Source organism: Dendrobates tinctorius, unplaced genomic scaffold (genome assembly GCF_039654945.1).
Source record: "Dendrobates tinctorius isolate UK_male_01 unplaced genomic scaffold, ASM3965494v1 ptg000250l, whole genome shotgun sequence".
NCBI lineage: Eukaryota > Metazoa > Chordata > Amphibia > Anura > Dendrobatidae > Dendrobates > Dendrobates tinctorius.
The window spans coordinates 23,053,615-23,077,208 of NW_027361917.1; the positions used below are offsets into that span (position 1 = coordinate 23,053,615).

Below are 23,594 nucleotides of genomic sequence, written 5' to 3' on the forward strand. Positions count from 1 at the left end.
GGTGGTCTCCCTGGGCCAAATGAGGGCTGCAGCCATGGTGGTAGGTCAGGAGGAAGCCCTTGCGCAGTATATTCTGGCTTTTCTTCAGAACGTAAAAATCTTTTGCCTTTTACTAAAGATTTCTGTGGAGAGAAGCAAAACTGAGTTTTGTGGCAATTTTTGCACGCTCCAGCTTGCTCGGGCTTCCTTAAATGGGTTCAACAACAGAAAGAAGGAATGAGTGGGTGGGTTTTGGTGGGAGACTGTACTCTGGGGCTGCTGGGAAATGTCTCTCATTTGAATATTATAGCAGTGGATGGCCTTCTTCCAGGCAGCGGGACATGTGACTCTCTGGCAGCAGGATGGAGCTGAACACGGAGCAGCCTGCTGAAAATGGGCTGTGTGTTGCCGTTTTTGTTTTTCCATAGCCAAACCACGCACCCACTTCTAGGTGGTCTCCCTGGGCCAAATGAGGGCTGTGCCCATGGTGGTAGGTCAGGAGGAAGCCTTTGCCCAGTATACTCTGTCTTCTCTTCAGAACGTAAAAATCTTTTGCCTTTTACTAAAGATTTCAGTGGAGAGAAGTAAAACTGAGTTTTGTGGCAATTTTTGCACGCTCCAGCTTGCTGGGGCTTCCGTAAATGGGTTCAACAAAAGAATGAAGGAATGAGTGTGTGGGCTTTTGGTGGGAGACTGTACTCTGGGGCTGATGGGAAATGCCTTTCATTTGAATATTGTAGCAGTGGATGGCCTTCTTCCAGGCAGCGGGACATGTGACTCTCTGGCAGCAGGATGCAGCTGAACACAGAGCATCCTGCGGAAAATGTGCTCTGTATTGCCGTTTTTGTTTTTCCATAACCAAACCACGCACCCACTTCTAGGTGGTCTCCCTGGGCCAAATGATGGCTGTGCCCATGGTGGTAGGTCAGGAGGAAGCCCTTGCCCAGTATACTCTGGCTTCTCTTCAGAACGTAAAAATCTTTCGCCTTTTACTAAAGATTTCCGTGGAGAGAAGCAAAACTGAGTTTTGTGGCAATTTTTGCACGCTCCAGCTTGCTGGTGCTTCCTTAAATGGGTTCAACAACAGAATGAAGGAATGAGTGGGTGGGGTTTTGGTGGGAGACTGTACTCTGGGGCTGCGGGGAAATGTCTCGCATTTGAATATTGTAGCAGTGGATGGCCTTCTTCCAGGCAGCGGGACATGTGACTCTCTGGCAGCACGATGGAGCTGAACACGGAGCAGCATGCGGAAAATGGGCTGTGTGTTGCCGTTTTTGTTTTTCCATAGCCAAACCACGCACCCACTTCTAGGTGGTCTCGCTGGGCCAAATGAGGGCTGTGCCCATGGTGGTAGGTCAGGAGGAAGCCTTTGCCCAGTATACTCTGGCTTCTCTTCAGAACGTAAAAATCTTTCGCCTTTTACTAAAGATTTCCGTGGAGAGAAGTAAAACTGAGTTTTGTGGCAATTTTTGCACGCTCCAGCTTGCTGGGGCTTCCTTAAATGGGTTCAACAAAAGAATGAAGGAATGAGTGGGTGGGGTTTTGGTGTGAGTCTGTACTCTGGGGCTGATGGGAAATGCCTCTCATTTGATTATTGTAGCAGTGGATGGCCTTCTTCCAGGCAGCGGGACATGTGACTCTCTGGCAGCAGGATGCAGCTGAACACAGAGCATCCTGCGGAAAATGTGCTGTGTATTGCCGTTTTTGTTTTTCCATAGCCAAACCACGCACCCACTTCTAGGTGGTCTCCCTGGGCCAAATGAGGGCTGTGCCCATGGTGGTAGGTCAGGAGGAAGCCTTTGCCCAGTATACTCTGGCTTCTTTTCAGAACGTAAAAATCTTTCACCTTTTATTAAAGATTTCCGTGGAGAGAAGCAAAACTGAGTTTTGTGGCAATTTTTGCACGCTCCAGTTTGCTGGGGCTACCTTAACCCCTTCACTACCAAGGGTGGTTTGCACGTTAACTACCGGGCCAATTTTTACAATTCTGACCACTGTACCTTTATGAGGTCATAACTCTGGAACGCTTTCATGGATCCTGGTGATTCTGACATTGTTTTCTCGTGACATATTGTTCTTCATGTTCGTGGTAAAATTGCATTCAAATAACTTGCGTTTATTTGTGAAAAAAACGGAAATTTGGCGAAAATTTTGAAAATTTCGCAATTTTCCAACTTTGAATTTTTATGCCCTTAAATCACAGCGATACGGCACACAAAAAACTTAATACATAACATTTCCCACATGTTTACTTTACATCAGCACAATTTTGCAACCAAAATTTTTTTTGCTAGGAAGTTATAAGGGTTAAAATTTGACCAGCGATTTCTCATTTTTGCAACACCATTTTATTTTTAGGGACCACTTCACATTTGAAGCCACTTTGAGGGGTCTATATGATAGAAAATACCCAAAAGTGACACCATTCTAAAAACTGCACCCCTCAAGGTGCTTAAAACCACATTCAAGAAGTTTATTAACCCTTTAGGTGCGTCACAGGAATTTTTTGAATATTAAAAAAAAAATGAACATTTAACTTTTTTTCACAAAAAAAATACTTCAGGTTCAATTTTCTTTATTTTACCAAGGGTAACAGGAGAAATTGGACTGCAAAAGTTATTGTGCAATTTGTCCTGACTACGCTGATACCTGATATGTGGGGGGGAACCACTGTTTCGGCGCATGGCAGAGCTCAGAATGGAAGGAGCGCCGTTTGACTTTTTCAATGCAAAATTGGCTGGAATTCAGATCGGACGCCATGTCACGTTTGGCGAGCCCCTGATGTACCTAAACAGTGGAAACCCCCCCAAGTGACCCCATTTTGGAAACTAGACCCCCCAAGGAACTTATCTAGATATGTGGTGAGAACTTTGAACCCACAAGGGCTTCACAGAAGTTTATAACGTACAGCGGTACAATTAAAAAATCATATTTTTTCCACAAAAATGATCTTTTCACCCACAATTTTTATTTTTCCAAGGGTAACAGGACCCTAAAAGTTTTTGTGCAATTTGTCCTGAGTACGCTGATACCCCATATGTGGGTGTAAATGACTATTTGGGCGCATAGCAGAGCTCGGAAGGGAAGCAGCGCCATTTGACGTTTTTGGCTAGAATTGAGATCGGACACCATGTCGCGATTGGAAAACCCCTGATGTACCAAAACAGTGGAAACCCCCCACAAATGACACCATTTTGGAATCTAGACCCCCCAAGGAACTTATCTAGATGTGTGGTGAGAACTTTGAACCCCCAAGGGCTTCACAGAAGTTTATAACGTACAGCAGTACAATTAAAAAATCATATTTTTTCCACAAAAATGATCTTTTCACCCTCAATTCTTATTTTTCCAAAAGTAACAGGACCCTAAAAGATATTGTGCAATTTATCCTGAGTACGCTGATACCCCACATGTGGGTGTAAACCACTATTTGGGCGTATGGCAGAGCTCGGAAGGGAAGCAGCGCCATTTGACGTTTTTGGCTGGAATTGAGATCGGACACCATGTCGCATTAGGAAAGCCCCTGATGTACCAAAACAGTAGAAACCCCCCACAAATGACACCATTTTGGAAACTAGACCCCCCAAGGAACTTATCTAGATGTGTGGTGAGCACTTTGAACCCCCCAGTGCTTCACTGAAGTTTATAACGTCCGGGCGTGAAAATAAAAAAATCGTATTTTTTCCACAAACATGATCTTTTAGTCCCCATTTTTTTATTTTCCCAAGGGTAACAGGAGAAATTGGACCCCAAAAGTTGTTGTCCAATTTGTCCTGAGTACGCTGATACCTCATATGTGGGAGAAAACTACTGTATGGGCACACGTCGGGGCTCGGAAGGGAAGTAGTGACGTTTTGGAATGCAGACTTTGATGGAATGGTCTGCGGGTGTCATGTTGCGTTTGGAGAGCCCCTGATGTACCTAAACAGTGGAAACCCCCCACAAGTGACCCCATTTTGGAAACTAGACCCCCTAATGAACTTATCTAGATGTGTGGTGAGCACTTTGAACCCCCCCAGTGCTTCACAGAAGTTTATAACGACCGGGCGTGAAAATAAAAAAATCGTATTTTTTCCACAAACATGATCTTTTAGTCCCCATTTTTTTATTTTCCCAAGGGTAACAGGAGAAATTGGACCCCAAAAGTTGTTGTCCAATTTGTCCTGAGTACGCTGATACCTCATATGTGGGAGAAAACTACTGTATGGGCACACGTCGGGGCTCGGAAGGGAAGTAGTGACGTTTTGGAATGCAGACTTTGATGGAATGGTCTGCGGGTGTCATGTTGCGTTTGGAGAGCCCCTGATGTACCTAAACAGTGGAAACCCCCCACAAGTGACCCCATTTTGGAAACTAGACCCCCTAATGAACTTATCTAGATGTGTGGTGAGCACTTTGAACCCCCCAGTGCTTCACAGAAGTTTATAACGACCGGGCGTGAAAATAAAAATATTGTATTTTTTCAACAAACATCATCTTTTAGTCCCCATTTTTTTTATTTTCCCAAGGGTAACAGGAGAAATTGGACCCCAAAAGTTGTTGTCCAATTTGTCCTGAGTACGCTGATATCTCATATGTGGGAGAAAACTACTGTATGGGCACACGTCGGGGCTCGGAAGGGAAGTAGTGACGTTTTGGAATGCAGACTTTGATGGATTGGTATGCGGGTGTCATGTGCGTTTGGAGAGCCCCTGATGTACCTAAACTATTGAAACTCCCCACAAGTGACCCCATTTTGGAAACTAGACCCCCCACGGAGCTTATCTAGATGTGTGGAGAGCACTTTGAACCCCCAAGTGCTTCACAGAAGTTTATAACGCCTGGGCGTGAAAATAAAAAAAACATTTTTTTCCGCAAAATTATATTTTTGCCCCGAGTTTTTTATTTTCCTAAGGGTAACAGGAGAAATTGGACCCCAAAAGTTGTTTTGTAATTTGTCCTGAGTAGGCTGATACCCTACATGTGGGGGTAAAACACTGTTTGGGCACATGGCAGAGCTTGGAAGGGAAGGAGCACCATTTGACTTTTTCAACGCAGAATTGGCTGGAATTGAGATCAGACGCCATGTTGCCTTTGGAGAGCACCTGATGTGCCCAAACAGTGGAAACCCCCAATTATAACTCCAACCCTAACCTCAACACACCCCTAACCCTAATCTGAGCCCTAGCCCTAACCCTATCCCTAACCCTAACCCTAGCCCTAACCCTAGCCCTAACCCTAACCCTAGCCCTAACCCTAACCCTAGCCTTAACCCTAGCCCTAGCCCTAACCCTAGCCCTAACCCTAGCCCTAACCCTACCCTAACCCTAACCCTAGCGGGAAAATGGAAATAAATACATTTTCTTTTAGTTTTATTATTTTTCTCTAACTAAGGGGGTGATAACGGGGGGTTTGATTTACGATTTATGGCGGTTTTTATGTTTGGCGGCTGTCGCACGCTAAAAGACGCTTTTTATTGTAAAAATAGTTTTTGCATCACCACATATTGTGAGCTATAATTTTTCCATATTTTGACCCACCGAGTCATGTGAGGTCTTATTTTTTGCGGGACGAGTTGACGTTTTTATTGGTACCATTTTCGGGCACGTGACATTTTTTGATCGCTTTTTATTCCGATTTTTGGGATGCAGAATGAACAAAAACCAGCTTTTCATGAATTTCTTTTGGGGGGTGCGTTTACACCGTTCCGCGTGCGGTAAAATTGATAACGCGTTTTTATTCTCCGGGTCAGTACGGTTACAGCGATACCTCATTTAGGTCGTTTTTTTATGTTTTGTCGGTTTTTTGCAATGAAAACAATTTTATATAAAAAATAATTATTTTTGTATCGCTTTATTCTGCGAGCTATAACTTTTTTATTTTTTTGCGGATGATGCTGTATGGTGGCTCGTTTTTTGCGGGACAAGATGACGTTTTCAGCGGTACCATGGATATTTATATGCGTCTTTTTGATCGCGCGTTATTGCACTTTTTGTTCGGTGGTATGATAATAAATCATTATTTTTTGCTTCGTTTTTTATTTTTATTTTTTAAGGGGTTCGCTAAAACGGTTAACTAATGGGACAGTTTTATAGGGCAGGTCATTACGGACGCGGCGATACCAAATATGTGTACTTTTATTGTTTTGTTTTTTTTTTATTTTCAAAAAATGGATTTATTGGGGAATATTTTTTTTTTTTTAACTAATTTATTTAGCGATTTTTTTTAAATTATTTTTAACACTTTTTTTTTTTTTTTTTTTACTTTATTACCTTGTCCCAGGTGGGACATCACTGTCCTGTGACAGATCGCTGATCTGTCACATCACAGATCACTGTGACAGATCAGCGATCTGTCACAGGCACTGCTGCAGACTTCCTCATGCCTGCGCTTTGCAGGCACTGAGGAAGCCAGCTTCCTCAGGCCCCCGAAGGCCCCCGTAGCCATCTTGGATCCGGGGGCCTGTAGGGAAAGAGCCCCCCGCAGCAGCGCTGCACATTGCGCTGCCGTGGGGGGCTCAGGGAAGCACGGAGGGAGCCCCCTCCCTGCCGATGCTTCCCTTTAACCCCCGGTACACCGTGATCGTGTTTGATCGCGGTGTGCAAGGGGTTAACGTGTCGGGGGCGGTCCGTGACCGCCCCTGACACATTGTGCCGGGTGTCAGCTATGATAATTAGCTGACACTCGGCCGCGATCAGCGGCGCTCACCACGTGGGCGCCGCTGATCGCGATGACGTAATATTCCGTCCATGGTAATTAGGTCCATGGTCACATGGACGGAATATTACGTCAATTGTAGGTAAGGGGTTAAATGGGTTCAACAACAGAAAGAAGGAATGAGTGGGTGGGGTTTTGGTGGGAGACTGTACTCTGGGGCTGATGGGAGATGCCTCTCATTTGAATATTGTAGCAGTGGATGGCCTTCTTCCAGGCAGCGGGACAGGTGACTCTCTGGCAGCAAGATGGAGCTGAACACGGAGCAGCCTGCGGAAGATGGGCTGTGTGTTCCCGTTTTTGTTTTTCCATAGCCAAACCACGCACCCACTTCTAGGTGGTCTTCCTGGGCCAAATGAGGGCTGTGCCCATGGTGGTAGGTCAGGAGGAAGCCCTTGCCCAGTATACTCTGGCTTCTCTTCAGAAAGTAAAAATCTTTTGCCTTTTACTAAAGATTTCCGTGGAGAGAAGCAAAACTGAGTTTTGTGTCAATTTTTACACGCTCCAGCTTGCTGGGGCTTCCTTAAATGGGTTCAAAAACAGAATGAAGGAATGAGTGGGTGGGGTTTTGGTGGGAGACTGTACTCTGGGGCTGATGGGAAATGCCTCTCATTTGAATATTGTAGCAGTGGATGGCCTTCTTCCAGGCAGTGGGACATGTGACTCTCTGGCTGCAGGATGGAGCTGAACACGGAGCAGCCTGCGGAAGATGGGATGTGTGTTGCCGTTTTTGTTTTTCCATAGCCAAACCACGCACCCACTTCTAGGTGGTCTCCCTTGGCCAAATGAGGGCTGCGGCCATGGTGGTAGGTCAGGAGGAAGCCCTTGCGCAGTATACTCTGGCTTTTCTTCAGAACGTAAAAATCTTTTGCCTTTTACCAAAGATTTCTGTGGAGAGAAGCAAAACTGAGTTTTGTTGCAATTTTTGCACGCTCCAGCTTGCTGGGGCTTCCTTAAATGGGTTCAACAACAGAATGAAGGAATGAGTGGGTGGGGTTTTGGTGGGAGACTGTACTCTGGGGATGCTGGGAAATGTCTCTCATTTGAATATTGTAGCAGTGGATGGCGTTCTTCCAGGCAGCGGGACAGGTGACGATCTGGAAGCAAGATGGAGCTGAACACGGAGCAGCCTGCGGAAAATGGGCTGTGTGTTGCCGTTTTTGTTTTTCCATAGCCAAACCACGCACCCACTTCTAGGTGGTCTCCCTGGGCCAAATGAGGGCTGTGCCCATGGTGGTAGGTCAGGAGAAAGCCCTTGCCCAGTATACTCTGGCTTCTCTTCAGAACGTAAAAATCTTTCGCCTTTTACTAAAGATTTCAGTGGAGTGAAGCAAAACTGAGTTTTGTGGCAATTTTTGCACGCTCCAGCTTGCTCGGGCTTCCTTAAATGGGATCAACAACAGAAAGAAGGAATGAGTGGGTGGGAGACTGTACTCTGGGGCTGCTGGGAAATGTCTCTCATTAGAATATTATAGCAGTGGATGGCCTTCGTCCAGGCAGCGGGACATGTGACTCTCTGGCAGCAGGATGGAGCTGAACACGGAGCAGCCTGCAGAAAATGGGCTGTGTGTTGCCGTTTTTGTTTTTCCATAGCCAAACCACGCACCCACTTCTAGGTGGTCTCCCTGGGCCAAATGAGGGCTGTGCCCATGGTGGTAGGTCAGGAGGAAGCCTTTGCCCAGTATACTCTGGTTTCTCTTCAGAAGGTAAAAATCTTTCGCCTTTTACTAAAGATTTCCGTGGAGAGAAGTAAAACTGAGTTTTGTGGCAATTTTTGCACGCTATAGCTTGCTGGGGCTTCCGTAAATGGGTTCAACAAAAGAAAGAAGGAATGAGTGGGTGGGGTTTTGGTGGGAGACTGTACTCTGGGGCTGATGGGAAATGCCTCTCATTTGAATATTGTAGCAGTGGATGGCCTTCTTCCAGGCAGCGGGACATGTGACTTTCTGGCTGCAGGATGCAGCTGAACACAGAGCATCCTGCGGAAAATGTGCTGTGTATTGCCGTTTTTGTTTTTCCATAGCCAAACCACGCACCCACTTCTAGGTGGTCTCCCTGGGCCAAATGAGGGCTGTGCCCATGGTGGTAGGTCAGGAGGAAACCCTTGCCCAGTATACTCTGGCTTCTCTTCAGAACGTAAAAATCTTTCGCCTTTTACTAAAGATTTCCGTGGAGAGAAGCAAAACTGAGTTTTGTGGCAATTTTTGCACGCTCCAGCTTGCTGGGGCTTTCTTAAATGGGTTCAACAACAGAATGAAGGAATGAGTGGGTGGGGTTTTGGTGGGAGACTGTACTCTGGGGCTGCTGGGAAATGTCTCTCATTTGAATATTGTAGCAGTGGATGGCCTTCTTCCAGGCAGCGGGACATGTGACTCTCTGGCAGCACGATGGAGCTAAACACGGAGCAGCCTGCGGAAAATGGGCTGTGTGTTGCCATTTTTGTTTTTTCATAGCCAAACCACGCACCCACTTCTAGGTGGTCTCCCTGGGCCAAATGAGGGCTGTGCCCATGGTGGTAGGTCAGGAGGAAGCCTTTGCCCAGTATGCTCTGGCTTCTTTTCAGAACGTAAAAATCTTTCACCTTTTACTAAAGATTTCCGTGGAGAGAAGCAAAACTGAGTTTTGTGGCAATTTTTGCATGCTCCAGCTTGCTGGGGCTACCTTAAATGGGTTCAACAACAAAATGAAGGAATGAGTGGGTGGGGTTTTGGTGGGAGACTGTACTCTGGGGCTGATGGGAGATGCCTCTCTTTTGAATATTGTAGCAGTGGATGGCCTTCTTCCAGGCAGCGGAACAGGTGACTCTCTGGCAGCAAGATGGAGCTGAACACGGAGCAGCCTGCGGAAAATGGGCTGTGTGTTCCCGTTTTTGTTTTTCCATAGCCAAACCACGTACCCACTTCTAGGTGGTCTCCCTGGGCCAAATGAGGGCTGTGCCCATGGTGTTAGGACAGGAGGAAGCCCTTGCCCAGTATACTCTGGCTTCTCTTCAGAACGTAAAAATTTTTCGCCATTTACTAAAGGTTACCGTTGAGAGAAGCAAAACTGAGTTTTGTGGCAATTTTTGCACGCTCCAGATTGCTGAGGCTTCCTTAAATGGGTTCAACAACAGAATGAAGGAATGAGTGGGTGGGTTTTGGTGGGAGACTGTACTCTGGGGCTGCTGGGAAATGTCTCTCATTTGAATATTGTAGTAGTGGATGGCCTTCTTCCAGGCAGCGGGACATGTGACTCTCTGGCAGCACGATGGAGCTGAACACGGAGCAGCCTGCGGAAAATGGGCTGTGTGTTGCCGTTTTTCTTTTTCCATAGCAAAACCACGCACCCACTTCTAGGTGGTCTCCCTGGGCCAAATGAGGGCTGTGCCCATGGTGGTAGGACAGGAGGAAGCCCTTGCCCAGTATACTCTGGCTTCTCTTCAGAACGTAAAAATCTTTCGCCTTTTACGAAAGATTTCCGTGGAGAGAAGCAAAACTGAGGTTTGTGGCAATTTTTGCATGCTCCAGCTTGCTGGGGCTTCCTTAAATGGGTTCAACAACAGAATGAAGGAATGAGTGGGTGGGGTTTTGGTAGGAGACTGTACTCTGGGGCTGCTGGGAAATGTCTCTCATTTGAATATTGTAGCAGTGGATGGCTTTCTTCCAGGCAGCGGGAGAGGTGACGATCTGGCAGCAAGATGGAGCTGAACATGGAGCAGCCTGCGGAAAATGGGCTGTGTGTTGCCGTTTTTGTTTTTCCATAGCCAAACCACGCACCCACTTCTAGGTGGTCTCCCTGGGCCAAATGAGGGCTGTGCCCATGGTGGTAGGTCAGGAGGAAGCCCTTGCCCAGTATTCTCTGGCTTCTCTTCAGAACGTAAAAATCTTTCTCCTTTTACTAAAGATTTCCGTGGAGAGAAGGAAAACTGAGTTTTGTGGCAATTTTTGCATGCTCCAGCTTGCTGGGGCTTCCTTAAATGGGTTCAATAACAGAATGAAGGAATGAGTGGGTGGGGTTTTGGTGGGAGACTGTACTCTGGGGCTGCTGGGAAATGTCTCTCATTTTAATATTGTAGCAGTGGATGGCCTTCTTCCAGGCAGCGCGACATGTGACTCTATGGCAGCACGATGGAGCTGAACACGGAGCAGCCTGCGGAAAATGGGCTGTGTGTTGCCGTTTTTGTTTTTCCATAGCCAAACCACGCACCCACTTCTAGTTGGTCTCCCTGGGCCAAATGAGGGCTGTGCCCATGGTGGTATGTCAGGAGGAAGCCATTGACCAGTATACTCTGCCTTTTCTTCAGAACGTAAAAATCTTTCGCATTTTACTAAAGATTTCCGTGGAGAGAAGCTAAACTGAGTTTTCTGGCAATTTTTACACGCTCCAGCTTGCTGGGGCTTCCTTAAATGGGTTCAACAACAGAATGAAGGAATGAGTGGGTGGGGTTTTGGTGGGAGACTGTACTCTGGGGCTGATGGGAAATGCCTCTCATTTGTATATTGTAGCAGTGGATGGCCTTCTTCCAGGCAGCGGGACATGTGACTCTCTGGCAGCAGGATGCAGCTGAACACAGAGCATCCTGCGGAAAATGTGCTGTGTGTTGCCGTTTTTGTTTTTCCATAGCCAAACCACGCACCCACTTCTAGGTGGTCTCCCGGGCCAAATGAGGGCTGCGTCCATGGTGGTAGGTCTGGAGGAAGCCCTTGCCCAGTATACTCTGGCTTTTCTTCAGAACGTAAAAATCTTTTGCCTTTTACTAAACATTTCCGTGGAGAGAAGCAAAACTGAGTTTTGTGGCAATTTTTGCACGCTCCAGCTTGCTGGGGCTTCCTTAAATGGGTTCAACAACGGAATGAGTGGGTGGGGTTTTGGTGGGAGACTGTACTCTGGGGCTGCTGGGAAATGTCTCTCATTTGAATATTGTAGCAGTGGATGGCCTTCTTCCAGGCAGCGGGACATGTGACTCTCTGGCAGCACGATGGAGCTGAACACGGAGCAGCCTGCGGAAAATGGGCTCTGTGTTGCCATTTTTGTTTTTCCATAGCCAAACCACGCACCCACTTCTAGGTGGTCTCCCTGGGCCAAATGAGGGCTGTGCCCATGGCGGTAGGTCAGGAGGAAGCCTTTCCCCAGTATACTCTGGCTACTTTTCAGAACGTAAAAATCTTTCACCTTTTACTAAAGATTTCCGTGGAGAGAAGCAAAACTGAGTTTTGTGGCATTTTTTGCACGCTCCAGCTTGCTGGGGCTACCTTAAATGGGTTCAACAACAGAATGAAGGAATGAGTGGGTGGGGTTTTGGTGGGAGACTGTACTCTGGGGCTGATGGGAGATGCCTCTCATTTGAATATTGTAGCAGTGGATGACCTTCTTCCAGGCAGCGGGACAGGTGACTCTCTGGCAGCAAGATGGAGCTGAACACGGAGCAGCCTGCGGAAAATGGGCTGTGTGTTCCCGTTTTTGTTTTTCCATAGCCAAACCACGCACCCACTTCTAGGTGGTCTTCCTGGGCCAAATGAGGGCTGTGCCCATGGTGGTAGGTCAGGAGGAAGCCCTTGCCCAGTATACTCTGGCTTCTCTTCAGAAAGTAATAATCTTTTGCCTTTTACTAAAGATTTCCGTGGAGAGAAACAAAACTGAGTTTTGTGGCAATTTTTGCACGCTCCAGCTTGCTGGGGCTTCCTTAAATGGGTTCAACAACAGAAGGAAGGAATGAGTGGGTGGGTTTTGGTGGGAGACTGTACTATGGGGCTGCTGGGAAATGTCTCTCATTTGAATATTGTAGCAGTGGATGGCGTTCAGCGGGACAGGTGATGATCTGGCAGCAAGATGGAGCTGAACACGGAGCAGCCTGCGGAAAATGGGCTGTGTGTTGCCGTTTTTGTTTTTCCATAGCCAAACCACGCACACACTTCTAGGTGGTCTCCCTGGGCCAAATGAGGGCTGTGCCCATGGTGGTAGGTCAGGAGTCAGCCCTTGCCCAGTATACTCTGATTTTTCTTCAGAACGTAAAAATCTTTCGCCTTTTACTAAAGATTTCCATGGAGAGAAGCAAAACTGAGTTTTGTGGCAATTTTTGCACGCTCTAGCTTGCTGGGGCCTCCTTAAATGGGTTCAACAACAACACAACGAAGGAATGAGTGGGTGGGGTTTGGTGGGTGACTGTACTCTGGGACTGCTGGGAAATGACTCTTATTTGAATATTGTAGCAGTGGATGGCCTTCTTCCCGGCAGTGGGACATGTGACTCTCTGGCAGCAGGATAGAGCTGAACGCGGAGCAGCCTGCGGAAAATGGGCTGTGTGTTGCCGTATTTGTTTTTCCATAGCCAAACCACGCACCCACTTCTAGGTGGTCTCCCTGGGCCAAATGAGGGCTGTGCCCATGGTGGTAGGCCAGGAGGAAGCCCTTGCACAGTATACTCTGGCTTCTCTTTAGAACGTAAAAATCTTTCGCCTTTTACTAAAAATTTCCGTGGAGAGAAGCAAAACTGAGTTTTGTGGCAATTTTTGCACGCTCCAGCTTGCTGGGGCTTTCTTAAATGGGTTTAACAACAGAATGAAGGAATGAGTGGGTGGGGTGTTGGTGGGAGACTGTACTCTGGGGCTGCTGGGAAATGATTCTCATTTGAATATAGTAGCCATGGATGGCCTTTTTTCAGTCAGCGGGACACGTGACGCTCTGGCAGCAGGATGGAGCTGAACACGGAGCAGCCTGCGGAAAATGGCCTGTGTGTTGCCTTTTTTGTTTTTCCATCGCCAAACCACGCACCCACTTCTAGGTGGTCTCCCTGGGCCAAATGAGGGCTGCGGCCATGGTGGTAGGTCAGGAGGAAGCCCTTGCGCAGTGTACTCTGGCTTTTCTTCAGAACTTAAAAATCTTTTGCTTTTTACTAAAGATTTCCGTGGAAAGAAGCAAAACTGAGTTTTTTGGCAATGTTTGCACATTCCAGCTTGCTGGGGCTTCCTTAAATGGGTTCAACAACAGAATGAAGGAATGAGTGGGTGGGGTTTTGGTGGGAGACTGTACTCTGGGGCTGATGGGAAATGTCTCATTTGAATATTGTAGCAGTGGATGGCCTCCTTCCAGGCAGCGGGACATGTGACTCTCTGGCAGCACGATGGAGCTGAACACGGAGCAGCCTGCGGAAAATGGGCTGTGTGTTGCCGTTTTTGTTTTTCCATAGCCAAACCACGCACCACTTCTAGGTGGTCTCCCTGGGCCAAATGAGGGCTGTGCCCATGGTGGTAGGTCAGGAGGAAGCCCTTGCTCAGTATTCTCTGGTTTTTCTTCATAACTTAAAAATCTTTCGCCTTTTACTAAAAATTTCCGTGGAGAGGAGCAAAACTGAGTTTTGTGTCAATTATTGCACGCTCCAGCTTGCTGTGGCTTCCTTAAATGGGTTCAACAGCAGAATGAAGGTATGTGTGTGGGGTTTTTGGTGGGAGACTGAGCTGTGGCGTTGCCGGAAAATGGCCCTCATTTGTATATAGTAGCCGTGGATGGCCTTCTTTCAGTCAGCGGGACACGTGACGCTCTGGCAGCAGGTTGGAGCTGAACACGTAGCAGCCTGCGGAAAATGGGCTGTGTGTTGCCGTTTTTGTTTTTCCATCGCCAAACCAAGCACCCACTTCTAGGTGGTCTCCCTGGGCCAAATGAGGGCAGCGGCCATGGTGGTAGGTCAGGAGGAAACCCTTGCCCAGTATTCTCTGGCTTCTATTCAGAACGTAAAAATCTTTCGCCTTTTACTAAAGATTTCCGTGGAGAGAAGCAATACTGAGTTTTGTGGCAATTTTTCCACGCTCCAGCTTGTAGTGGCTTTCTTAAATGGGTTCAACAAGAGAATGAAGGAATGAGTGGGTGGGGTTTTGGTGGGAGACTGTACTCTGGGGCTGCTGGGAAATGTCTCTCATTTGAATTGCGGTGGATAGCAGTGGATGGCGTTCTTCCAGGCAGCGGGACAGGTGACGATCTGGCAGCAATATGGAGCTGAACACGGAGCAGCCTGCCGAAAATGGGCTGTGTGTTGCCGTTTTTGTTTTTCCATAGCCAAACCACGCACCCACTTCTAGGTCGTCTCCCTGGGCCAAATGAGGGCTGTGCCCATGGAGGTAGGTCAGGAGGAAGCCCTTGCCCAGTATACTCTGGCTTTTCTTCAGAACGTAAAAATCTTTCGCCTTTTACTAAAGATTTCCGTGGAGAGAAGCAAAACTGAGTTTTGTGGCAATTTTTGCATGCTCCAGCTTGCTGGGGTTTCCTTAAATGGGTTCAACAACAGAATGAAGGAATGAGTGGGTGGGGTTTTGGTGGTAGACTGTACTCTGGGGCTGCTGGGAAATGTCTCTCATTTGAATATTGTAGCAGTGGATGGCCTTCTTTCAGGCAGCGGGACAGGTGACGATCTGGCAGCAAGATGGAGCTAAACACGGAGCAGCCTGCGGAAAATAGGCTGTGTGTTTCCATTTTTGTTTTTCCATAGCCAAACCACGCACCCACTTCTAGGTGGTCTCCCTGGGCCAAATGAGGGCTGTGCCCATGGTGGTAGGTCAGGAGTCAGCCCTTGCCCAGTATACTCTGGCTTCTCTTCACAACGTAAAAATCTTTCGCCTTTTACTAAAGATTTACGTGGAGAGAAGCAAAACTGAGTTTTGTGACAATTTTTGCACGCTCCAGCTTGCTGGGGCCTCCTTAAATGGGTTCAACAACAACACAATGAAGAAATGAGTGGGTGGGGTTTTGGTGGGTGACTGTACTCTGGGACTGCTGGGAAATGTTTCTCATTTGAAAATTGTAGCAGTGGATGGCCTTCTTCCCCGCAGCGGGACATGTGACTCTCTGGCAGCAGGATGGAGCTGAACATGGAGCAGCCTGCGGAAAATGGGCTGTGTGTTGCCGTTTTTGTTTTTCCATCGCCAAACCACGCACCCACTTCTAGGTGGTCTCCCTGGGCCAAATGAGGGCTGCGGCCATGGTGGTATGTCAGGAGGAAGCCCTTGCGCAGTATACTCTGGCTTTTCTTCAGAACATAAAAATCTTTCGCCTTTAATTAAAGATTTCCGTGGAGAGAAGCAAAACTGAGTTTTTTGGCAATTTTTGCACGTTCCAGCTTGCTGGGTCTTCCTTAAATGGGTTCAACAACAGAATGAAGGAATGAGTGGGTGGGGTTTTGGTGGGAGACTGTACTCTGGGGCTGCTGGGAAATGTCTCTCATTTGAATATTGTAGCAGTGGATGGCCTTCTTCCAGGCAGCGGGACATGTGACTCTCTGGCAGCAGGATGGAGCTGAACACGGAGCAGCCTGCGGAAAATGGGCTGTGTGTTGCCGTTTTTGTTTTTCCATAGCCAAACCACGCACCCACTTCTAGGTGGTCTCCCTGGGCCAAATGAGGGCTGCGGCCATGGTGGTAGGTCTGGAGGAAGCCCTTGCGCAGTATTTTGGCTTTTGTTCAGAATGTAAAAATCTTTCGACTTTTACTAAAGATTTCCGTGGAGAGAAGCAAAACTGAGTTTTGTGGCAATTTTTGCATGCTCCAGCTTGCTGGGGCTTCCTTAATTGGGTTCAACAACAGAAAGAAGGAATGAGTGGGTGGGGTTTTGGTGGGAGACTGTAGTCTGGGGCTGCTGGGAAATGTCTCTCATTTGAATATTGTAGCAGTGGATAGCGTTCTTCCAGGCAGCGGGACAGGTGACGATCTGGCAGCAAGATGGAGCTGAACACGGAGCAGCCTGCGGAAAATGGGCTGTGTGTTGCCGTTTTTGTTTTTCCATAGCCAAACCACGCACCCACTTCTAGGTGGTCTCCCTGGGCCAAATGAGGGCTGTGCCCATGGTGGTAGGTCAGGAGGAAGCCCTTGCCATATATACTCTGGCTTCTCTTCAGAATGTAAAAATCTTCCGCTTTTTACTAAAGAGTTCCGTGGAGAGAAGCAAACCTGAGTTTTGTGGCAATTTTTGCATGCTCCAGCTTCCTGGGGCTTCCTTAAATGGGTTCAACAACAGAATGAAGGAATGAGTGGGTGGGGTTTTGTTGGGAGACTGTACTCTGGGGCTGCTGGGATCTGTCTCTCATTTGAATATTGTAGCAGTGGATGGCCTTCTTCCAGGCAGCGGGACATGTGACTCTCTGGCAGCACGATGGAGCTGAACACGGAGCAGCCTGCGGAAAATGGGCTGTGTGTTGCTGTTTTTGTTTTTCCATAGCCAAAGCACGCACCCACTTCTAGGTGGTCTCCCTGGGCCAAATGAGGGCTGTGCCCATGGTGGTAGGTCAGGAGGAAGCCCTTGCCCAGTATACTCTGGCTTCTCTTCAGAACGTAAAAATCTTTCGCCTTTTACTAAAGATTTCCGTGGAGAGAAGCAAAACTGAGTTTTGTGGCAATTTTTGCACGCTCCAGCTTGCTGGGGCTTCCTTAAATGGGTTCAACAACAGAATGAAAGAATGAGTGGGTGGGGTTTTGGTGGGAGCCTGTACTCTGGGGCTGATGGGAAATGCTTCTCATTTGAATATTGTAGCAGTGGATGGCCTTCTTCCAGGCAGCGGGACATGTGACTCTCTGGCAGCAGGATGGAGCTTAACACAGAGCAGCCTGCGGAAAATAGGCTGTGTGTTGCCGTTTTTTGTTTTTCCATAGCCAAACCACGCACCCACTTCTAGGTGGTCTCCCTGGGCCAAATGCGGGCTGCGGCCATGGTGGTAGGTCAGGAGGAAGCCCTTGCGCAGTATACTCTGGCTTTTCTACAGAACGTAAATATCTTTTACCTTTTACTAAAGATTTCCGTGGAGAGAAGCAAAACTGAGTTTTGTGCCAATTTTTGTACGCTCCAGCTTGCTGGGGCTTCCTTAAATGGGTTTAACAACAGAATGAAGGAATGAGTGGGTGGTGTTTTGGTGGGAGACTGTACTCTGGGGCTGCTGGGAAATGTTTCTCATTTGAATATAGTAGCCGTGGATGGCCTTTTTTCAGTCAGCGGGACACGTGACGCTCTGGCAGCAGGATGGAGCTGAACACGGAGCAGCCTGCGGAAAATGGGCTGTGTGTTGCCGTTTTTGTTTTTCCATCGCCAAACCACGCACCCACTTCTAGGTGGTCTCCCTGGGCCAAATGAGGGCTGCGGCCATGGTGGTAGGTCAGGAGGAAGCCCTTGCGCAGTATACTCTGGCTTTTCTTCAGAACGTAAAAATCTTTCGCCTTTTACTAAAGATTTCTGTGGAGAGAAGCAAAACTGAGTTTTTTGGCAATTTTTGCACGTTCCAGCTTGCTGGGGCTTCCTTAAATGGGTTCAACCACAGAATGAAGGAATGAGTGGGTGGGATTTTGGTGGGAGACTGTACTCTTGGGCTGATGGGAAATGTCTCATTTGAATATTGTAGCAGTGGATGGCCTCCTTCCAGGCAGCGGGACATGTGACTCTCTGGCACCACGATGGAGCTGAACACGGAGCAGCCTGCGTAAAATGGGCTGTGTGTTGCCGTTTTTGTTTTTCCATAGCCAAACCAAGCACCCACTTCTAGGTGGTCTCCCTGGGCCAAATGAGGGCTGTGCCCATGGTGGTAGGTCAGGAGGAAGCCTTTGCTCAGTATTCTCTTGTTTTTCTTCATAACTTAAAAATCTTTCGCCTTTTACTAAAAATTTCCGAGGAGAGGAGCAAAACTGAGTTTTGTGTCAATTTTTCCACGCTCCAGCTTGCTGTGGCTTCCTTAAATGGGTTCAACAACAGAATGAAGGTATGTGTGTGGGGTTTTTGGTGGGAGACTGAGCTGTGGCGTTGCGGGAAAATGGCCCTCATTTGAATATAGTAGCCGTGGATGGCCTTCTTTCAGTCAGCGGGACACGTGACGCTCTCGCAGCAGGATGGAGCTGAACACGGAGCAGTCTGCGGAAAATGGGCTGTGTGTTGCCGTTTTTGTTTTTCCATCACCAAACCAAGCACCCACTTCTAGGTGGTCTCCCTGGGCCAAATGAGGGTTGTGCCCATGGTGGTAGGTCAGGAGGAAGCCCTTGCCCAGTATTCTCTGGCTTCTCTTCAGAACTTAAAAATCTTTCGCCTTTTACTAAAGATTTCCGTGGAGAGAAGCAATACTGAGTTTTGTGGCAATTTTTCCACGCTCCAGCTTGTAGTGGCTTCCTTAAATGGGTTCAACAACAGAATTAAGGAATGAGTGGGTGGGGTTTTGGTGGGAGACTGTACTCTGGGGCTGCTGGGAAATGTCTCTCATTTGAATATTGTAGCAGTGGATGGCGTTCTTCCAGGCAGCGGGACAGGTGACGATCTGGCAGCAAGATGGAGCTGAACACGGAGCAGCCTGCGGAAAATGGGCTGTGTGTTGCCGTTTTTGTTTTTCCATAGCCAAACCACGCACCCACTTCTAGGTGGTCTCCCTGGGCCAAATGAGGGCTGTGCCCATGGTGGTAGGTCAGGAGGAAGCCCTTTCCCAGTATACTCTGGCTTCTCTTCAGAACGTAAAAATCTTTCGCCTTTTACTAAAGATTTCCGTGAAGAGAAGCAAAACTGAGTTTTGTGGCAATTTTTGCATGCTCCAGCTTGCTTGGGCTTCCTTAAATGGGTTCAACAACAGAATGAAGGAATGAGAGGGTGGGGTTTTGGTGGGAGACTGTACTCTGGGGCTGCTGGGAAATGTCTATCATTTGAATATTGTAGCAGTGGATGGCCTGCTTTCAGGCAGCGGGACAGGTGACGATCTGGCAGCAAGATGGAGCTAAACACGGAGAAGCCTGCGGAAAATGGGCTGTGTGTTGCCGTATTTGTTTTTCCATAGCCAAACCACGCACCCACTTCTAGGTGGTCTCCCTGGGCCAAATGAGGGCTGTGCCCATGGTGGTAGGCCAGGAGGAAGCCCTTGCACAGTATACTCTGGCTTCTCTTTAGAACGTAAAAATCTTTCGCCTTTTACTAAAAATTTCCGTGGAGTGAAGCAAAACTGAGTTTTGTGGCAATTTTTGCACGCTCCAGCTTGCTGGGGCTTTCTTAAATGGGTTTAACAACAGAATGAAGGAATGAGTGGGTGGGGTGTTGGTGGGAGACTGTACTCTGGGGCTGCTGGGAAATGATTCTCATTTGAATATAGTAGCCATGGATGGCCTTTTTTCAGTCAGCGGGACACGTGACGCTCTGGCAGCAGGATGGAGCTGAACACGGAGCAGCCTGCGGAAAATGGGCTGTGTGTTGCCTTTTTTGTTTTTCCATCGCCAAACCACGCACCCACTTCTAGGTGGTCTCCCTGGGCCAAATGAGGGCTGCGGCCATGGTGGTAGGTCAGGAGGAAGCCCTTGCGCAGTGTACTCTGGCTTTTCTTCAGAACGTAAAAATCTTTTGCTTTTTACTAAAGATTTCCGTGGAAAGAAGCAAAACTGAGTTTTTTGGCAATGTTTGCACATTCCAGCTTGCTGGGGCTTCCTTAAATGGGTTCAACAACAGAATGAAGGAATGAGTGGGTGGGGTTTTGGTGGGAGACTGTACTCTGGGGCTGATGGGAAATGTCTCATTTGAATATTGTAGCAGTGGATGGCCTCCTTCCAGGCAGCGGGACATGTGACTCTCTGGCAGCACGATGGAGCTGAACACGGAGCAGCCTGCGGAAAATGGGCTGTGTGTTGCCGTTTTTGTTTTTCCATAGCCAAACCACGCACCACTTCTAGGTGGTCTCCCTGGGCCAAATGAGGGCTGTGCCCATGGTGGTAGGTCAGGAGGAAGCCCTTGCTCAGTATTCTCTGGTTTTTCTTCATAACTTAAAAATCTTTCGCCTTTTACTAAAAATTTCCGTGGAGAGGAGCAAAACTGAGTTTTGTGTCAATTATTGCACGCTCCAGCTTGCTGTGGCTTCCTTAAATGGGTTCAACAGCAGAATGAAGGTATGTGTGTGGGGTTTTTGGTGGGAGACTGAGCTGTGGCGTTGCCGGAAAATGGCCCTCATTTGTATATAGTAGCCGTGGATGGCCTTCTTTCAGTCAGCGGGACACGTGACGCTCTGGCAGCAGGTTGGAGCTGAACACGTAGCAGCCTGCGGAAAATGGGCTGTGTGTTGCCGTTTTTGTTTTTCCATCGCCAAACCAAGCACCCACTTCTAGGTGGTCTCCCTGGGCCAAATGAGGGCAGCGGCCATGGTGGTAGGTCAGGAGGAAACCCTTGCCCAGTATTCTCTGGCTTCTATTCAGAACGTAAAAATCTTTCGCCTTTTACTAAAGATTTCCGTGGAGAGAAGCAATACTGAGTTTTGTGGCAATTTTTCCACGCTCCAGCTTGTAGTGGCTTTCTTAAATGGGTTCAACAAGAGAATGAAGGAATGAGTGGGTGGGGTTTTGGTGGGAGACTGTACTCTGGGGCTGCTGGGAAATGTCTCTCATTTGAATTGCGGTGGATAGCAGTGGATGGCGTTCTTCCAGGCAGCGGGACAGGTGACGATCTGGCAGCAATATGGAGCTGAACACGGAGCAGCCTGCCGAAAATGGGCTGTGTGTTGCCGTTTTTGTTTTTCCATAGCCAAACCACGCACCCACTTCTAGGTCGTCTCCCTGGGCCAAATGAGGGCTGTGCCCATGGAGGTAGGTCAGGAGGAAGCCCTTGCCCAGTATACTCTGGCTTTTCTTCAGAACGTAAAAATCTTTCGCCTTTTACTAAAGATTTCCGTGGAGAGAAGCAAAACTGAGTTTTGTGGCAATTTTTGCATGCTCCAGCTTGCTGGGGTTTCCTTAAATGGGTTCAACAACAGAATGAAGGAATGAGTGGGTGGGGTTTTGGTGGGAGACTGTACTCTGGGGCTGCTGGGAAATGTCTCTCATTTGAATATTGTAGCAGTGGATGGCCTTCTTTCAGGCAGCGGGACAGGTGACGATCTGGCAGCAAGATGGAGCTAAACACGGAGCAGCCTGCGGAAAATAGGCTGTGTGTTTCCATTTTTGTTTTTCCATAGCCAAACCACGCACCCACTTCTAGGTGGTCTCCCTGGGCCAAATGAGGGCTGTGCCCATGGTGGTAGGTCAGGAGTCAGCCCTTGCCCAGTATACTCTGGCTTCTCTTCAGAACGTAAAAATCTTTCGCCTTTTACTAAAGATTTACGTGGAGAGAAGCAAAACTGAGTTTTGTGACAATTTTTGCACGCTCCAGCTTGCTGGGGCCTCCTTAAATGGGTTCAACAACAACACAATGAAGAAATGAGTGGGTGGGGTTTTGGTGGGTGACTGTACTCTGGGACTGCTGGGAAATGTTTCTCATTTGAAAATTGTAGCAGTGGATGGCCTTCTTCCCCGCAGCGGGACATGTGACTCTCTGGCAGCAGGATGGAGCTGAACACGGGCAGCCTGCGGAAAATGGGCTGTGTGTTGCCGTTTTTGTTTTTCCATAGCCAAACCACGCACCCACTTCTAGGTGGTCTCCCTGGGCCAAATGAGGGCTGTGCCCATGGTGGTAGGTCAGGAGGAAGCCCTTGCCCAGTATACTCTGGCTTTTCTTCAGAACATAAAAATCTTTCGCCTTTTACTAAAGATTTCCGTGGAGAGAAGCAAAACTGAGTTTTGTGGCAATTTTTGCACGCTCCAGCTTGCTGGGGCTTCCTTAAATGGGTATAACAACAGAAGGAAGGAATGAGTGGGTGGGGTTTTGGTGGGAGACTGTACTCTGGGGCTGCTGGGAAATGTTTCTCATTTGAATATAGTAGCCGTGGATGACCTTTTTTCAGTCAGCGGGATACGTGACGCTCTGGCAGCAGGATGGAGCTGAACATGGAGCAGCCTGCGGAAAATGGGCTGTGTGTTGCCGTTTTTGTTTTTCCATCTCCAAACCACGCACCCACTTCTAGGTGGTCTCCCTGGGCCAAATGAGGGCTGCGGCCATGGTGGTATGTCAGGAGGAAGCCCTTGCGCAGTATACTCTGGCTTTTCTTCAGAACGTAAAAATCTTTCGCCTTTAATTAAAGATTTCCGTGGAGAGAAGCAAAACTGAGTTTTTTGGCAATTTTTGCACGTTCCAGCTTGCTGGGTCTTCCTTAAATGGGTTCAACAACAGAATGAAGGAATGAGTGGGTGGGGTTTTCGTGGGAGACTGTACTCTGGGGCTGCTGGGAAATGTCTCTCATTTGAATATTGTAGCAGTGGATGGCCTTCTTCCAGGCAGCGGGACATGTGACTCTCTGGCAGCAGGATGGAGCTGAACACGGAGCAGCCTGCGGAAAATGGGCTGTGTGTTGCCGTTTTTGTTTTTCCATAGCCAAACCACGCACCCACTTCTAGGTGGTCTCCCTGGGCCAAATGAGGGCTGCGGCCATGGTGGTAGGTCTGGAGGAAGCCCTTGCGCAGTATTTTGGCTTTTGTTCAGAATGTAAAAATCTTTCGACTTTTACTAAAGATTTCCGTGGAGAGAAGCAAAACTGAGTTTTGTGGCAATTTTTGCATGCTCCAGCTTGCTGGGGCTTCCTTAATTGGGTTCAACAACAGAAAGAAGGAATGAGTGGGTGGGGTTTTGGTGGGAGACTGTAGTCTGGGGCTGCTGGGAAATGTCTCTCATTTGAATATTGTAGCAGTGGATAGCGTTCTTCCAGGCAGCGGGACAGGTGACGATCTGGCAGCAAGATGGAGCTGAACACGGAGCAGCCTGCGGAAAATGGGCTGTGTGTTGCCGTTTTTGTTTTTCCATAGCCAAACCACGCACCCACTTCTAGGTGGTCTCCCTGGGCCAAATGAGGGCTGTGCCCATGGTGGTAGGTCAGGAGGAAGTCCTTGCCATATATACTCTGGCTTCTCTTCAGAATGTAAAAATCTTCCGCTTTTTACTAAAGAGTTCCGTGGAGAGAAGCAAACCTGAGTTTTGTGGCAATTTTTGCATGCTCCAGCTTCCTGGGGCTTCCTTAAATGGGTTCAACAACAGAATGAAGGAATGAGTGGGTGGGGTTTTGTTGGGAGACTGTACTCTGGGGCTGCTGGGATCTGTCTC

The 23,594-nt window shown here is 48.1% G+C and overlaps 44 non-coding genes across 44 annotated transcripts; all 44 read left to right on the top strand.

The window, feature by feature from the left end:
- The first annotated feature begins 68 nt into the window (after positions 1 to 68).
- Positions 69 to 184, top strand: LOC141064364 (U5 spliceosomal RNA). The gene has a single exon (XR_012225582.1). It is a non-coding gene; the product is annotated as a U5 spliceosomal RNA (small nuclear RNA).
- Positions 185 to 497: 313 nt separating this feature from the next.
- Positions 498 to 613, top strand: LOC141063870 (U5 spliceosomal RNA). The gene has a single exon (XR_012225139.1). It is a non-coding gene; the product is annotated as a U5 spliceosomal RNA (small nuclear RNA).
- A 314-nt stretch (positions 614 to 927) lies between these two features.
- Positions 928 to 1,043, top strand: LOC141064690 (U5 spliceosomal RNA). The gene has a single exon (XR_012225878.1). It is a non-coding gene; the product is annotated as a U5 spliceosomal RNA (small nuclear RNA).
- Positions 1,044 to 1,357: 314 nt separating this feature from the next.
- LOC141064877 (U5 spliceosomal RNA) lies at positions 1,358 to 1,473 on the top strand. The gene has a single exon (XR_012226044.1). It is a non-coding gene; the product is annotated as a U5 spliceosomal RNA (small nuclear RNA).
- Positions 1,474 to 1,787: 314 nt separating this feature from the next.
- On the top strand, positions 1,788 to 1,903 carry LOC141064222 (U5 spliceosomal RNA). Its single transcript, XR_012225454.1, has one exon. It is a non-coding gene; the product is annotated as a U5 spliceosomal RNA (small nuclear RNA).
- A 5,173-nt stretch (positions 1,904 to 7,076) lies between these two features.
- LOC141065018 (U5 spliceosomal RNA) lies at positions 7,077 to 7,192 on the top strand. Its single transcript, XR_012226171.1, has one exon. It is a non-coding gene; the product is annotated as a U5 spliceosomal RNA (small nuclear RNA).
- Positions 7,193 to 7,506: 314 nt separating this feature from the next.
- LOC141063701 (U5 spliceosomal RNA) lies at positions 7,507 to 7,622 on the top strand. Its single transcript, XR_012224986.1, has one exon. It is a non-coding gene; the product is annotated as a U5 spliceosomal RNA (small nuclear RNA).
- A 314-nt stretch (positions 7,623 to 7,936) lies between these two features.
- Positions 7,937 to 8,052, top strand: LOC141064196 (U5 spliceosomal RNA). Its single transcript, XR_012225430.1, has one exon. It is a non-coding gene; the product is annotated as a U5 spliceosomal RNA (small nuclear RNA).
- Positions 8,053 to 8,355: 303 nt separating this feature from the next.
- LOC141064350 (U5 spliceosomal RNA) lies at positions 8,356 to 8,471 on the top strand. The gene has a single exon (XR_012225569.1). It is a non-coding gene; the product is annotated as a U5 spliceosomal RNA (small nuclear RNA).
- Positions 8,472 to 8,785: 314 nt separating this feature from the next.
- LOC141064065 (U5 spliceosomal RNA) lies at positions 8,786 to 8,901 on the top strand. Its single transcript, XR_012225311.1, has one exon. It is a non-coding gene; the product is annotated as a U5 spliceosomal RNA (small nuclear RNA).
- A 314-nt stretch (positions 8,902 to 9,215) lies between these two features.
- LOC141063964 (U5 spliceosomal RNA) lies at positions 9,216 to 9,331 on the top strand. The gene has a single exon (XR_012225222.1). It is a non-coding gene; the product is annotated as a U5 spliceosomal RNA (small nuclear RNA).
- A 314-nt stretch (positions 9,332 to 9,645) lies between these two features.
- On the top strand, positions 9,646 to 9,761 carry LOC141064765 (U5 spliceosomal RNA). The gene has a single exon (XR_012225946.1). It is a non-coding gene; the product is annotated as a U5 spliceosomal RNA (small nuclear RNA).
- A 313-nt stretch (positions 9,762 to 10,074) lies between these two features.
- On the top strand, positions 10,075 to 10,190 carry LOC141063800 (U5 spliceosomal RNA). Its single transcript, XR_012225075.1, has one exon. It is a non-coding gene; the product is annotated as a U5 spliceosomal RNA (small nuclear RNA).
- A 314-nt stretch (positions 10,191 to 10,504) lies between these two features.
- On the top strand, positions 10,505 to 10,620 carry LOC141064322 (U5 spliceosomal RNA). Its single transcript, XR_012225545.1, has one exon. It is a non-coding gene; the product is annotated as a U5 spliceosomal RNA (small nuclear RNA).
- Positions 10,621 to 10,934: 314 nt separating this feature from the next.
- On the top strand, positions 10,935 to 11,050 carry LOC141064257 (U5 spliceosomal RNA). The gene has a single exon (XR_012225486.1). It is a non-coding gene; the product is annotated as a U5 spliceosomal RNA (small nuclear RNA).
- A 313-nt stretch (positions 11,051 to 11,363) lies between these two features.
- On the top strand, positions 11,364 to 11,479 carry LOC141064000 (U5 spliceosomal RNA). The gene has a single exon (XR_012225255.1). It is a non-coding gene; the product is annotated as a U5 spliceosomal RNA (small nuclear RNA).
- A 306-nt stretch (positions 11,480 to 11,785) lies between these two features.
- LOC141064255 (U5 spliceosomal RNA) lies at positions 11,786 to 11,901 on the top strand. Its single transcript, XR_012225484.1, has one exon. It is a non-coding gene; the product is annotated as a U5 spliceosomal RNA (small nuclear RNA).
- A 314-nt stretch (positions 11,902 to 12,215) lies between these two features.
- Positions 12,216 to 12,331, top strand: LOC141064151 (U5 spliceosomal RNA). The gene has a single exon (XR_012225389.1). It is a non-coding gene; the product is annotated as a U5 spliceosomal RNA (small nuclear RNA).
- A 305-nt stretch (positions 12,332 to 12,636) lies between these two features.
- LOC141064596 (U5 spliceosomal RNA) lies at positions 12,637 to 12,752 on the top strand. Its single transcript, XR_012225793.1, has one exon. It is a non-coding gene; the product is annotated as a U5 spliceosomal RNA (small nuclear RNA).
- Positions 12,753 to 13,068: 316 nt separating this feature from the next.
- Positions 13,069 to 13,184, top strand: LOC141063654 (U5 spliceosomal RNA). The gene has a single exon (XR_012224944.1). It is a non-coding gene; the product is annotated as a U5 spliceosomal RNA (small nuclear RNA).
- A 314-nt stretch (positions 13,185 to 13,498) lies between these two features.
- On the top strand, positions 13,499 to 13,614 carry LOC141064747 (U5 spliceosomal RNA). The gene has a single exon (XR_012225929.1). It is a non-coding gene; the product is annotated as a U5 spliceosomal RNA (small nuclear RNA).
- A 311-nt stretch (positions 13,615 to 13,925) lies between these two features.
- Positions 13,926 to 14,041, top strand: LOC141064711 (U5 spliceosomal RNA). The gene has a single exon (XR_012225897.1). It is a non-coding gene; the product is annotated as a U5 spliceosomal RNA (small nuclear RNA).
- A 313-nt stretch (positions 14,042 to 14,354) lies between these two features.
- On the top strand, positions 14,355 to 14,470 carry LOC141064504 (U5 spliceosomal RNA). The gene has a single exon (XR_012225708.1). It is a non-coding gene; the product is annotated as a U5 spliceosomal RNA (small nuclear RNA).
- Positions 14,471 to 14,789: 319 nt separating this feature from the next.
- On the top strand, positions 14,790 to 14,905 carry LOC141065058 (U5 spliceosomal RNA). Its single transcript, XR_012226206.1, has one exon. It is a non-coding gene; the product is annotated as a U5 spliceosomal RNA (small nuclear RNA).
- A 314-nt stretch (positions 14,906 to 15,219) lies between these two features.
- On the top strand, positions 15,220 to 15,335 carry LOC141063766 (U5 spliceosomal RNA). The gene has a single exon (XR_012225045.1). It is a non-coding gene; the product is annotated as a U5 spliceosomal RNA (small nuclear RNA).
- Positions 15,336 to 15,652: 317 nt separating this feature from the next.
- Positions 15,653 to 15,768, top strand: LOC141064637 (U5 spliceosomal RNA). The gene has a single exon (XR_012225829.1). It is a non-coding gene; the product is annotated as a U5 spliceosomal RNA (small nuclear RNA).
- Positions 15,769 to 16,080: 312 nt separating this feature from the next.
- LOC141064697 (U5 spliceosomal RNA) lies at positions 16,081 to 16,196 on the top strand. Its single transcript, XR_012225884.1, has one exon. It is a non-coding gene; the product is annotated as a U5 spliceosomal RNA (small nuclear RNA).
- Positions 16,197 to 16,510: 314 nt separating this feature from the next.
- Positions 16,511 to 16,626, top strand: LOC141064726 (U5 spliceosomal RNA). The gene has a single exon (XR_012225910.1). It is a non-coding gene; the product is annotated as a U5 spliceosomal RNA (small nuclear RNA).
- A 314-nt stretch (positions 16,627 to 16,940) lies between these two features.
- On the top strand, positions 16,941 to 17,056 carry LOC141064077 (U5 spliceosomal RNA). Its single transcript, XR_012225322.1, has one exon. It is a non-coding gene; the product is annotated as a U5 spliceosomal RNA (small nuclear RNA).
- A 315-nt stretch (positions 17,057 to 17,371) lies between these two features.
- LOC141064229 (U5 spliceosomal RNA) lies at positions 17,372 to 17,487 on the top strand. The gene has a single exon (XR_012225460.1). It is a non-coding gene; the product is annotated as a U5 spliceosomal RNA (small nuclear RNA).
- A 314-nt stretch (positions 17,488 to 17,801) lies between these two features.
- LOC141063752 (U5 spliceosomal RNA) lies at positions 17,802 to 17,917 on the top strand. The gene has a single exon (XR_012225032.1). It is a non-coding gene; the product is annotated as a U5 spliceosomal RNA (small nuclear RNA).
- Positions 17,918 to 18,229: 312 nt separating this feature from the next.
- Positions 18,230 to 18,345, top strand: LOC141064792 (U5 spliceosomal RNA). Its single transcript, XR_012225969.1, has one exon. It is a non-coding gene; the product is annotated as a U5 spliceosomal RNA (small nuclear RNA).
- Positions 18,346 to 18,658: 313 nt separating this feature from the next.
- On the top strand, positions 18,659 to 18,774 carry LOC141064486 (U5 spliceosomal RNA). Its single transcript, XR_012225693.1, has one exon. It is a non-coding gene; the product is annotated as a U5 spliceosomal RNA (small nuclear RNA).
- Positions 18,775 to 19,088: 314 nt separating this feature from the next.
- LOC141064932 (U5 spliceosomal RNA) lies at positions 19,089 to 19,204 on the top strand. Its single transcript, XR_012226094.1, has one exon. It is a non-coding gene; the product is annotated as a U5 spliceosomal RNA (small nuclear RNA).
- Positions 19,205 to 19,518: 314 nt separating this feature from the next.
- LOC141063976 (U5 spliceosomal RNA) lies at positions 19,519 to 19,634 on the top strand. Its single transcript, XR_012225233.1, has one exon. It is a non-coding gene; the product is annotated as a U5 spliceosomal RNA (small nuclear RNA).
- Positions 19,635 to 19,948: 314 nt separating this feature from the next.
- Positions 19,949 to 20,064, top strand: LOC141064670 (U5 spliceosomal RNA). Its single transcript, XR_012225859.1, has one exon. It is a non-coding gene; the product is annotated as a U5 spliceosomal RNA (small nuclear RNA).
- A 311-nt stretch (positions 20,065 to 20,375) lies between these two features.
- Positions 20,376 to 20,491, top strand: LOC141064712 (U5 spliceosomal RNA). The gene has a single exon (XR_012225898.1). It is a non-coding gene; the product is annotated as a U5 spliceosomal RNA (small nuclear RNA).
- A 313-nt stretch (positions 20,492 to 20,804) lies between these two features.
- Positions 20,805 to 20,920, top strand: LOC141064505 (U5 spliceosomal RNA). The gene has a single exon (XR_012225709.1). It is a non-coding gene; the product is annotated as a U5 spliceosomal RNA (small nuclear RNA).
- A 319-nt stretch (positions 20,921 to 21,239) lies between these two features.
- LOC141065059 (U5 spliceosomal RNA) lies at positions 21,240 to 21,355 on the top strand. The gene has a single exon (XR_012226207.1). It is a non-coding gene; the product is annotated as a U5 spliceosomal RNA (small nuclear RNA).
- Positions 21,356 to 21,669: 314 nt separating this feature from the next.
- LOC141063762 (U5 spliceosomal RNA) lies at positions 21,670 to 21,785 on the top strand. Its single transcript, XR_012225041.1, has one exon. It is a non-coding gene; the product is annotated as a U5 spliceosomal RNA (small nuclear RNA).
- Positions 21,786 to 22,101: 316 nt separating this feature from the next.
- LOC141065261 (U5 spliceosomal RNA) lies at positions 22,102 to 22,217 on the top strand. The gene has a single exon (XR_012226393.1). It is a non-coding gene; the product is annotated as a U5 spliceosomal RNA (small nuclear RNA).
- Positions 22,218 to 22,531: 314 nt separating this feature from the next.
- LOC141064445 (U5 spliceosomal RNA) lies at positions 22,532 to 22,647 on the top strand. Its single transcript, XR_012225656.1, has one exon. It is a non-coding gene; the product is annotated as a U5 spliceosomal RNA (small nuclear RNA).
- Positions 22,648 to 22,959: 312 nt separating this feature from the next.
- On the top strand, positions 22,960 to 23,075 carry LOC141064698 (U5 spliceosomal RNA). The gene has a single exon (XR_012225885.1). It is a non-coding gene; the product is annotated as a U5 spliceosomal RNA (small nuclear RNA).
- A 314-nt stretch (positions 23,076 to 23,389) lies between these two features.
- LOC141064728 (U5 spliceosomal RNA) lies at positions 23,390 to 23,505 on the top strand. Its single transcript, XR_012225912.1, has one exon. It is a non-coding gene; the product is annotated as a U5 spliceosomal RNA (small nuclear RNA).
- The last annotated feature ends 89 nt before the right edge of the window (positions 23,506 to 23,594 follow it).